Source organism: Triturus cristatus, chromosome 4_1 (genome assembly GCF_964204655.1).
Source record: "Triturus cristatus chromosome 4_1, aTriCri1.1, whole genome shotgun sequence".
In the NCBI taxonomy this organism is placed as follows: domain Eukaryota; kingdom Metazoa; phylum Chordata; class Amphibia; order Caudata; family Salamandridae; genus Triturus; species Triturus cristatus.
This window is the reverse complement of record NC_140585.1, coordinates 104,797,024-104,803,934: the sequence shown is the minus strand read 5'-3', so window position 1 is coordinate 104,803,934 and position 6,911 is coordinate 104,797,024. Positions and strand designations below refer to the sequence as shown.

Genomic DNA, 6,911 nt, shown 5'->3' with positions numbered 1-6,911 from the left:
GATACATTTTTAATGTTACATTTTTAAGAATACAAATGGTTTACACACATTTTACTTTATTTTATTTCCACTTCCTTCTCTCTGCATGTTTATACCTTCGGCATATTATCCAGAAACCACCGCCTATAAACCTAACTGATCTCCAAACCCCTTTCCTGCACTTGTAAGTGATAAAGTGAAGGAGAGTTTCACAAGAGGAGCCGCTGATCACTTCGTCCTCCCAGAGGCGCCTTGAGGTTTGTCTTCTACCCTCCATCACCCATCCAAAGAAGGCACCGCGCAGGCCACGACAAGGGTGAAAAGTCACTTTTTAGTGGCATGAAAGAACGGCCCTGTCACGTCTCACACAATAGTATTCACAGAGGGGCCTGGTCTGCGTTTAATGTGATGGTTTGGGGAACCTTCAGACCTCTAAGATATTGGGGGATGTTGATCTCGGCTAAGTGACCCCGAAGATTTACAGGAAATGACGAAAGCAATCAACACAAGCAGCAATTCAATCAGAAAATTATAGATCCGACAAGCGAGGAGACTGTGGGATCAGAAATTGAAAATCAATAATGTATATATACTTATTGCATTTGGGGGGGGGGGCAGGAAAGCTAGAAATGACACAGGTGAAGGTGCACAGGCGATGCCACCAATATAGCGCTCAAGGGTGAAGTGAAAAAGGCGCGTAGTTTATTACACATGAAGATGGCGGTAAAATTAACTATTCTCCACTCTACAAACGTGTCCTCGAGGGTTTGTGGGAGTCCAGGGGCAGTGGGAGAATCCTCTGGGCTTGAACAGCATCGGATGTTCAAGATACTCGTGTTTAAATTGATAAAATTCTTCTTGTGGACAGTGTGAGAGGGTAGAAAGTGGTTTTAGAAGAGTGATGGTGTGACGCAACCTTACCGGGCCCAGATTCACGTGTAGACAATGTGAGAGGCAATGAAAATGCATATATCAAGAGTCCACTCTGGACCCTGCCAGCGCCTGGAAACCCCCACGGGCGACAAGAAGCGCTCTACATAGTACCCCCAGGGGCACCCCGCTTACCCCCCTCCCCCAAATTAGGTTACCCAAAGAAGACACAAGAAACAGTTGTAGTTGGGTAACAAATGCCTCCCCCCTGCTCCATCGATTACATTGGCTACCCATGCTGCAGAGAGTGGAGTTCAAAAGCATGTGTATTTGCCACAAAGCATTACACGGACAGGCGCCAGCCTATATAAAGGAAAGGCTCGAGCTCCACGAACCTAAACGTATCTTGCGATCGTCAGGTTCCTTCTTACTGTCTCAACCACGCTTTAAGCTAACAACCAAAGGAGGCAGATCGTTCTCAGTGCAGGCCCCTATCAACTGGAATAAGCTGCCAGAGGCACTTCGTAGAGAGCCCAATCTCCTCCGCTTTCGGAAGTCTTTGAAGACTCTACTCTTCAAGATCGCGTTCCCACTTCAATAACTGAACTGCTAGACCCGCCACCCTCTATCTCTACCATTTTTGTTCTGTACTTGGTCAGTAGCGCTTTGAGACCTGTCGGTGAGTTGGCGCGATACAAAACCCAGATACAAATACAAATACAAATACAAATGCTGCAGGATTTATTACATAATTCCAGGATATGTAATAGGTGGGTTATCTTACGGGCGATCCAAGGGCAGGCGGCCATCTACTTCACCTGCCCCGCCTGATGAGCCGGGCAGCACGGGAACGACCCGCAAGTGCTGCCCCCCAAGTGATTCTTTTTTCGATCACGTGCCGTTGAGATTCTACTCACACCCCCCCTCTCGGGGCGGAGCGTCGCATAGCAAGCCCCCGGTTGTTCAGGCCCACAACCGCCCACAGGCCTAGCGGGGCGCCGACCGGCTTCCGGGACCTCTCTGGAGGCTCCTCGTTTTGGCTCAGGCACCACGTGGTGCCGCGCAGAGGTACCCTTTGTACCGGCCTGCTTCCAGATCGCCCTGTAACTCCGCCTGCAACGAAAGGAAAAACATTAAAACGTTCAGCCAAAAACCCCACCCCACCACACCACGCCGGGTAAGCGGTAGGGAGGGTAAAAAGGCGAGGTGGGCGACAAAGAGGTCGCCAGTGAGGGTGGGGGAAGGCTAAATAGCCTTCCCCTCACACCTGGGCCCGGAAGTGACGCGCCTTTCGCGTCACTTCCGGCCCCTGACACGGAGGGGGGCACAATCAGGAACCCTGCCCCCGCCCCCCCCCCCGAAGTATGGAGTGGGGAGGGGTGACCAGGGCCCCGGGGCCACTAAGGCGCCGACCGCCGAGTGGCCCCCTGCGGGGGCCGCGGTCAGCGGCATAGTACCCCCAGGGGCACCCCGCTTACCCCCCTCCCCCAAATTAGGTTACCCAAAGAAGACACAAGAAACAGTTGTAGTTGGGTAACAAATGCTGCAGGATTTATTACATAATTCCAGGATATGTAATAGGTGGGTTATCTTACGGGCGATCCAAGGGCAGGCGGCCATCTACTTCACCTGCCCCGCCTGATGAGCCGGGCAGCACGGGAACGACCCGCAAGTGCTGCCCCCCAAGTGATTCTTTTTTCGATCACGTGCCGTTGAGATTCTACTCACACCCCCCCTCTCGGGGCGGAGCGTCGCATAGCAAGCCCCCGGTTGTTTAGGCCCACAACCGCCCACAGGCCTAGCGGGGCGCCGACCGGCTTCCGGGACCTCTCTGGAGGCTCCTCGTTTTGGCTCAGGCACCACGTGGTGCCGCGCAGAGGTACCCTTTGTACCGGCCTGCTTCCAGATCGCCCTGTAACTCCGCCACAGCCCTGGAGGCGGCTAACCGTCGCAGCCAGGGCCCCCCACCAACCTAGCTCTTTACCTGCACCCTCTATTCACCAATGCTTCGCTTAGATCCAATAAAACAGGTCCATGCCTATTTGGGAGAGGTGTACTCCATCCAAGTCGAAGTACCCCTTAACATTCCCCCGAATCATCTCATGGCGAATAAAGCCCAAACCCCTTTGGGCTGTGAACTTAAGCATTGCTCCATTAATGCGCCTCCTGGAGTGCTCTACCGCTTCGAAGGATTTAGCTCCCCGCCAAGACCTGCGGGGGATGATCTCTGACCACACGATCTCACACTCGCCCAGACGTTTGCAGATTTCCCCTAAGTCTCTTTTCATGGCTAATAACAGCAAACGTCTCCCTAGGGTAACGAGGTCGTTACCACCCAGGTGAATCACCAACAGGTGGGGCAAGGTGGACCCGTGTGCTCTTAGTTTCTGCTCGATCTTATTCCTGAGTTCGAACCATCTCATCCCCGGCACCCCCATCCATTCCACTTCGGTCTGAGGGAAGTGTCGCATCCAATTTCGGTGCAATGCCCATTGGGCCGCCCGGGCGACAAATGAATGCCCGATCACCCACACCACTCGTCCTGAGCGGCCTCTAATCCCGCCAGGTGAGCGGCGGTGGCAGCGCCAATGCGGAAGGAGTGGCTGGAATACCTTCTGTCCGGCCAGGCGAGCCCCGCCCTGGCTAAACTGGCCCTGATTACCTGCTCGAACTGATATCTAGTTACAGGGGTACCATTAGAATGCAACAGGAGATAACCAGGGCCAGGCGGTCTGTGTTCCAAAAACGCCTTTATCATTGGATGGTTTATACGTTTTTACGCTGGAAATAAACCTATTTTGAAAATAAAAAAGCAGCTTGATGTCGGGTATTCTGTGAAGTGACGGACTCCCGCCCCACTTTCCCCTGCAGGAGCAGGATCCTGTTTGTTGTCATGTGTGTGTTCTGTGATCCATGGTCCAGGGAGGCGCGTGCCTCTGGGTGTGAGTTCGGAGCAGCCGCCCAACAGACCCATTGCTCACAACATCCACCCGTCACAGGCGGGTCCCGGTGCCAGTGACGCTCGATGGCTCCTTAGGGTGGGGGCAGTTTTACCTGCCTGGATTTGGTTGAGTTTAGGGAAGAGTCACGGCGTCGATGACGTCACTGCTTAAAATGCCAGCTGCGTGTCTGGTCTTCAGTGCTGGGAGGAGAGCAGCGCCCCCCAGCGAGGCTTCTCTCAGTGTGAGGGCGGAGGTGATGAGAGCCCTGGACGCCTGGTAATAACCCCTGTAAACTCACCAATAATGCAGGAAACCACCAGGGTCTGTGGAGCCAGAGCGGCCACACGCTGGGAACAGAAGCCGCCGAAATAGCTCAGTTGGGAGAGCGTTAGACTGAAGATCTAAAGGTCCCTGGTTCGATCCCGGGTTTCGGCAGATAGTTTTGTTTGAAACATATTACAATCACTATTCCATAGTTAAATTTTAAACCCTCTAAAACTTGGTAAAATAAAACAACATCAATCGTGATTTCTTCCAGGTGCCAGCTTCTTTCTTCCTCCCCCTCACTTCCTTCGAATCCCTCTTTCATTCCTTCCCTATTTTCTTTATTGACACACGTTTCTCGTAATCCTACTCAGGGTAAATCTTACAATTTGGAGAATATATCTCTTGGAGCTGGTTGTGGAGACTCTGGCATCAGGTAATGCTGCTGAGAGCGCTGCTGAGAGCGTCTGCTAGGAGGTGAGAAGGTTGGTGAGAGGGAGTGTGTATGTTTGTGTGTCTTTTGAGGGAGGGAGAGTTTTGTTTGTTGAGCCTCTGGCCCCCTGTGTTGGTGTGAAGGAGCTGGGAAAAGAAATAGATCAATCACAAGCAGGATAGTGCAATCAAAGTTTCTATGCAATAAATAAAATGTATCTAAACATGTTTTTTTCACGCTAAATAAATGAAATGATGGGGCGGGCTCTGACAGAGTGTTTAATATGAAGGCGAAACTTTGTTATCTTTATAAACTTAATGGTTTACAACTTACAGGCGCCTTGTGGAAGCAAAACTACCACCGACCCGGAAGTGTCCGCCCCGCCGTCCTCATGAGAGATATTATATTATTAGCAAGGCCCAGGCATTACTGGCAGGTCCGATTATAACAGTGTATTCTGGGACTTGTAGTCCCGTTTCTAACTCTCTAAACTGAGGGCGAGGGGACCCAGCATCCAAAGCAAAAAAAAACCTGGGTTGGGTGAAGTGCCGGTGCTCGGGTCTGGGCTCACTTGAGAGCTTTGTCCAGCCCTTGGACGAGCTGCAGGGGTCGCTGAGAAGGTCTGCTGCCCTCCTGCAGGGGTCCCTGAGGTCTGCTGCCCTCCTGCAGGGGTCCCCGAGGTCTGCTGCCCACCTTCAGGGTCCCAGAGAAGATGTGCTGGCCTCCTAGAATGATAATTGTTTTTTTCCCTCTTTCTGTTTTTCCTCTCCCGTTGTGTGTTATGACGGTCTCGTACATCTTCGGCATTTAGAAACTCTAACAGATTTGTGTGTATTTAAATTCCGTTCTTCATGGTGTGCCTCAAAGTAGTGTGTTTTCTGTGTCTGTTGCTGTTTTGTTAAGTTTAGTAAATACTAGCTTGACAGTGTTAGCATGATATGTATTCTTAGTACACAGAAACTACACCACCTTGCATCCTCACACTGTGTAATAAAGAACCTGCTATTGTGCAGCACATACATTCCCTGGTGGTCTAGTGGTTAGGATTCGGCGCTCTCACCGCCGCGGCCCGGGTTCGATTCCCGGTCAGGGAAGGTGTCATTTTTCTGTCTTTTAGTGTATGTTTGTTTTTTATTTTGATCATATCCTAACTATGTTCTCGAATTGTCATTATTATTTGTTTTTTTTAAATCAGAAGTATTTTATTAGATACATTTTTCCTTTAGGTGACACAGTAAGCACTGATAAATAAGCGACTGCTGGTTCACAAAGCTTATTCTTCACAACAGATGTCCTACCATTTGGAATAATCACTTCAAATGTAGGTGGTGTGTTTCTTTTCAATTGTGGGCTTTGCTTAGCGAAACACCACATAAATAGGCACCTCATTGAAAATCAGGCAAACATGGAGATGTTTAACCAGAGCAAGACAGAAACAATTCTATGTCAGGAAACGGAGGCTTCTGATTATGCTTCTCTTTTCTTTTCTGACATTTACAGCAGCAAATGAAACTTTAAACTACATAACCCATCAGGCACAGCGTGCCCTGTCTCCACCAATCACCTCTCACCCCCCTAGGGCATATAACTCCTGTCCTCAGAGATCGTCCTCTTTCTTTGCTGCAGCAGCAAGGCAAGTACATCTTCATTTACATTATTTACTGGTTACGCAATGTTTTAAAGCATTGATTGTTGGTATTGTGCTGATTGTAAGCCGTATTGATTGTGGATTTTCATGTTTGTGGGCGTGTAGGGGTGCAAGAGTCAATTCCCAAACGCGAGCTACCGTCGACACATCTAGCTGACAGCCCTAATGTGACAAAGCACACAATAGAAAGGCCTCACCCCGAGAAATCAATTCACTTGGAACGTAAAGTACTGGATCTTTGTTTGCTTGTGAACAACCTGTGCATCGGCTCCAAAACACACGTGATGCCCCAGTCCCCCCAGCCTGTGTCGTCCCACAGTGCCCCCCCAACCAGGCAAATGCCATGACACATCACTCGGCTCCCCTAGATCCTTTGTTGCTCGAGTCACCTGCGCCATGTGGACCCGAGTGAAACATGTACCAAACATCCCTATGAAGGTCCCCCCCCCCCCCCCATAGCAGTACCACTGCCCCAAACTCAGGCCCTTACCGCGAGTGTGAGCGCCCACCAAACGCGCATAAGGAATGGCAACTCGGGTGCAAAACAAAGGGGGGGGGGGGATGTGTCTGTACTTAGTAATAACATTTCCCCCGGAGTTGTGTAGCCACCATAGAATAGTGCCGGTATGAACATTACCCAAATTGTATTCCAAGACCCTGGCATGGCCCTAATGCCCAAGTTGGAAAAGGAAAGACTTATTGCATCTAACGCCACCGGAATGCACGAAACTGGGAATTACACGGCCCGCGGCGCCTGACTAACAGGCACACAGCT

General features: G+C 50.6%; 2 non-coding genes across 2 annotated transcripts; both read left to right on the top strand.

The window, feature by feature from the left end:
• The first annotated feature begins 4,153 nt into the window (after nt 1-4,153).
• TRNAF-GAA (transfer RNA phenylalanine (anticodon GAA)) lies at nt 4,154-4,226 on the top strand. The gene has a single exon. It is a non-coding gene; the product is annotated as a tRNA-Phe (tRNA).
• A 1,284-nt stretch (nt 4,227-5,510) lies between these two features.
• Nucleotides 5,511-5,582, top strand: TRNAE-CUC (transfer RNA glutamic acid (anticodon CUC)). The gene has a single exon. It is a non-coding gene; the product is annotated as a tRNA-Glu (tRNA).
• The last annotated feature ends 1,329 nt before the right edge of the window (nt 5,583-6,911 follow it).